Raw genomic sequence first — 5,000 nt, 5'->3', positions numbered from 1 at the left:
TGAGAGAAGTGGTGGGTAACCGAAGCTTTTAAATAAGAACAGGGATATGACCTTTTATTGAAACATAGGGTTCAAGCGATAGAAGATCAGTTTGTTTGCTGCATTATCTTGTGCCGACATTATTCCAGAGAACAGTGACATTGTCTTGCAACTTACGTAAGTGGTAATTTTTTTTCTAGAACTTCCTCAATGAAAGCCGGGGGCGAGGCAGTTTCCCTATGTACAACGGAAAGGCCCTTCAGTCTCTGACTTAGACTTAACTTTTAGGTGGATTTTGGCACGTATAAGGGTTTGGCTACTTCTTGCGCACTTAAGGTAGTGATTGGCCGTTTTTATGCTAGAGACGCATAATTAGTCTGGGACGAACTTGGGCAAACATTTTCTCTGCGTCTGTTAAATTCGTCTAGTATAAAGACGGCCACAAGACGCATTATGCGTCTGGACGAGGAATTTATTTTAGTTCGTCTTCGAAGACGCACTAAACTGGAAAGTTCGTCTAGACGCATTATGCGTCTAGTGCCCGTCTTTATACTAGACGAAATTAACAGACGCAGAAAAAATGTTTGCCCAAGTTCGTCCAAGACGAATTATGCGTCTCATTTAGTTGGTCCCGTCTTTACACTAGAAGGATAACATGAGAGACGCATAATTCGTCTGGACGGATTATGCGTCTCTATTTCACTTTTTCCTTTCATTCGTGATTGAAGAGCCGGAACTGAAAAGGATACCTCTAACATTGAAGATTTGACTTTCAATATTCTCATAGGAATGAGCTCGTAGCTGTCGGAATTTTAATTTTCACAGTAGAAGACGGAGAAATCGTGCGGCATCGACGGACAAAATCAGACGACACTCACGTGTCCAAAATGCGTTTTCACACCGTCTGGGACGACTTGTCCCTTCAGTCGATTCTAATACCGGTAACGCCTTATTTTGCCATTGAATATCCAGAATCTAAGACACTCGAAATTCCCTTAGACGCGCCGCCATTCAGTTGAACACTGCTGAGCAAGCCACTCAACCATTGTGGACAAGTGCACGCAAAAGATGTGCATCACTAGCTGGCTTTAAAAGAGCCTGAATGGCGTGTCGAAATTGAGAATAATAATAATTCTAAAAACAGTCCCGAATGTCATTAAAACTGCGCGTGATGGAATCTTCTCCTTGACCAAAAGCCTTTTGTTTGAGAGAAGTGGTGGGTAACCGAAGCTTTTAAATAAGAACAGGGATATGACCTTTTATTGAAACATAGGGTTCAAGCGATAGAAGATCAGTTTGTTTGCTGCATTATCTTGTACCGACATTATTCCAGAGAACAGTGAAATTGTCTTGCAAAGTGCGTAAGTGGTATTTTTTTTCTGAAACTTCCTCAACGAAAGTCGGGAGCGAGACAGTTTCCCTATGTACAACGGAAATGCCCTTGAGTCTCTGACTTAGACTTTTAGGCGGATTTTGGCACATATAAGGGTTTGGCTACAGCTCGCGCGCTTAAGTTAGGTATCGAGGCCGCAAAGAAAAGGATAGTTTGTGTATTTAAGATTTGGCTTTCAATACTGCAAGATAAGGCTAATTGGTTGAAAAGAGTGACGTGAATCACCTCTCCTGCGTTGACTACTGATCCATTATCAGATGCCCACACAAGCACTTTTTATTGAGCAAAAATTTGGTTTATCAACGGAGTTGATAATGTAAATTGACCACCGTACAGAGATTCTAAAAGCTGACGTTTCGAGCGTTAGCCCTTCGTCAGAGCGAATCCGCTCTGACGAAGGGCTAACGCTCGAAACGTCAGCTTTTAGAATCTCTGTACGGTGGTCAATTTACATTATCAACTCCGTTGATAAACCAAATTTTTGTATACTACTTCCCCACCGACGCAGCACCACAGTTTCTTTAGAAACTACCCCTTCATTCACTTTTTATTGAGATTTGCTTCTCAGTGAGCGCTTCTCATTTTCCTGCTTTCGCTACTGTTTAATATTTACACAAGCACCTCTAACTGAAACGGAACCTATCCGATTCAATGTTACCGATATCGGTCAGAAGACGGTTAAGTGATTTAATCTATCTTGCACTCAGTAGACTGTACATTGGAAAAGCTAATGGTAAGTTCATCCATTACTTGTGTCATGTGGTTAGACAAACATACGGTTCAAAGTCGAAATGAATTTGCAAGGGAGAATTTATTTCTGTGAGCAAGAATCACTGATGCGTATACATGAAAATTCAAAAAGTGTGCGTGTGCCAAGATCGGGATGAAGAGAAAGCCAAATGCCTAATGCGAAAGAAAATTGAGATCGTGATACTCTGTCTGTTAATGGCTAGTCAAGAAACCTTCTCGGCAGACCGGCTCTTCATACAGAAAGGAAGTTTCTGGAGATCGGTGAAGTTGATCCAGCGACTTTCAAAGTCCTACTATTAAATGGCTCTTCTTTCCTATTACTTGCCTTTTAACCTCAATATAGCACGGTTTTCACACTAGAAGACGCACAAATCGTGCGGTATTGACAGTCAAAATGAGACGCCTGATTTGTGCGTCCAAAATCTGTCTTTACACTGAAACGACTGTTCCGTCTGGGAGGAAATGTCCATCCAAACCAAAAATACCTTCGTTTGTCTTAGTCGGTTAGTCGAAGGCGGTAAACCAGCTAATTAAGGAGCTCAATGAGCCAGAATTGTAAGGTTCACGAGTGCCCAAAGTTTTGCACCCAATGCTCCAGCAATGTCCGATAAGGTAAAAAAATAGAATTCAAGAAGTCTATTACGGCTTGGACTCACAAATTTAGTGCACGTTTAACACACTTTTGGAATCCAAATTCGGACTATCCAGAATCGAATAACTTCTTTGAGTGCCTTACATGCGTCGCCCATTTGTTATACACCACTGAGCGAGCCACTCAGCTATTGTGGACAAGCGCACGCAAAAGATCTGCTTCACTTGCTTGCTTTAAAAGAATCTCAGTGGCGCGTCAACATTGAAAATAAAAAAGATTCTAAGCGCAGGAAAAACAGACTCGACGGCCATTAATAGCTATACTGGACTAATTTGAAGTGGTGGGTGACCGAGGCTTTTAAATATTAGGATCTCATTGACACGTACATTTACCAACCTCATTCCCAGGCTCTCTCTCTTTTCCTGTTTCGTCGTCGAGAACGGAAGAAAAGAGAGAGAGACTGGGAACGAGGTTGGTGTGTTGTGGGAAGCCACGAGTAGTTCGGAGCGATACTATCCTAAATTCCCGTGCTTAATCTACAAAATACCGAAAGAGACTCTCTAAGACCATTTTAATCAGAATACAGGACAAATCCGTTAAGTTAGCGGCAGGATGTCTCTTACATGATGAATATAGAGTGAAAATATTACTCTTTCTAAAACCATAATAATTTACTGTAACTCACTCCGTGATAACAGAACAAACTGTAATACATTCTTTTCTGCGCAAAACAGGCCCATACTTTTGGAGTATGTTTCAGGCCCCCACCCTTCCCCCTGTCACTGTTTTTTTCTCCAGAACCTTTCCTCTTTTTTCCCAACGGTTTAAGGGACGGACCAATATTTTTCTGGGGGGGAAGGGGGGAAAGGATATGGAAAATATTGAAAAAAATTGTTTGCAGAGCCTTGCAAACATGCTATGTATGAAAAAATAGTTTGCATAGTGGTCAGAGAAACTTGTAACCTATTAATGAAAACAAAAACATTTCAAAACTGAAATAATTTAGACTAAAAGTATGTAGTTGTTTGTAGACAGGATAGAGGGTTCCATTTAAATCAACATTTTGACCAAATTGAAACACCAAATATTGCATGAAATAAATAATTGAAATAAACAAAAGTAACACATTGGATCTTCAAATTGATCCTGCTCAAAAATAAACCCGCAAAGCAGGGCACTTCAAAGTGGTCATGTTGGCAATAAAATCAAATAATAAATCATTAAATGGCTGATCCCTTGCTTAAAAACAGTAACTTATTGCAGCAATTAAATATGAACATTATTTTACATTTCACTGAATTAAACTTCATATGTATAGGAACATCGTCAAAGAGGACCAGGACTCCACTTTTGCGGAAAAACAGAAACGTATGCTACTCTCTTTGCGTATTGCCTGTCGTATTCTCTTTATTTTATTTGTAGGAATTAAAATGGTGAGTGTTTTTAATATAAAGAAACAAGCTATTAGTAGGAGCTTACTTGTCAAACATAAATCGGGTATAGCTGCCGTCAATCATCTCTCTGTACGTCTCAGAAAACGAAAAAGATGAATTCAGTGGTCATGTCAAATGGTAACGTTCGCGGGCAGTGATTGGTGGATTTCGATCCGCTTTGTAGATTTCTCTTTTTCCAATTCGTTGTTCGCCGCCGTACAATATTAAATTAAATAATGATTAACGGCAGCAAAAAGGGAACTTCCATTTTGTGCCAGAGCGTGGTTTAAAAATATCGGAAAAAAATTGTTTGCAGGAAGGTGTTGTTCGAAAAAAAATGTTTGCAGAGGTGCATATGAAAAAAAAGTTTGCAGGGGAAAATTATACCCCCCTTCAGGAAAATAATGGTCCGGCCCTGATATAATTATAGCTAGAAAATAGCGATTGATATGTTGAGACATAATTTCAGCGTTTATGTTCACCTGCCGTGTCATTCTAGGACACTGGTCATATTTCCCTCGTGTTAGAAGTCGCAATAAATATTAACCCGGCCCACTTTTCGGTGTCATTCTGGCTCATTCGGATACATTCCAGGATATTTCGGATCATTTCCTATCATTCCAGTTCATTCCGTTCAGTTCCGTTCCGTCCTATCTTAAGTAACGCTGGAAAATGAGATGCAATGTGTTTTTAAACCGTAGCGGATTCGGCCGAGCCGGAGTAATATATAGATTTAGGCAAGCCTAAAAGCGGAGCTTAAAACAAGAGTAGGTGGAAAAATATTAAATATCCCTTAGAACAGGAAGTTTACAAGAAGAGTGTACCGCTATGCTGAGTAGGTTACCAAGTACCA

At 40.2% G+C, this 5,000-nt stretch overlaps 1 protein-coding gene across 1 annotated transcript in view; it reads left to right on the top strand.

The window, feature by feature from the left end:
- Positions 1-203: 203 nt before the first annotated feature.
- Positions 204-5,000, top strand: part of LOC137982820 (uncharacterized) — a 13,296-nt gene continuing 8,499 nt past the window's right edge. The window contains exon 1 of the mRNA XM_068829979.1: positions 204-315. The gene's annotated coding sequence lies outside the window, so the exon portion shown is untranslated. The remainder of the gene's footprint in view (positions 316-5,000) is intronic.

This window comes from Montipora foliosa, chromosome 13 (genome assembly GCF_036669935.1).
Source record: "Montipora foliosa isolate CH-2021 chromosome 13, ASM3666993v2, whole genome shotgun sequence".
Classification (NCBI taxonomy): Eukaryota; Metazoa; Cnidaria; class Anthozoa; order Scleractinia; family Acroporidae; genus Montipora; species Montipora foliosa.
The sequence above is the reverse complement of the archived record's forward strand: the minus strand, read 5'-3'. Positions and strand labels throughout refer to the sequence as shown.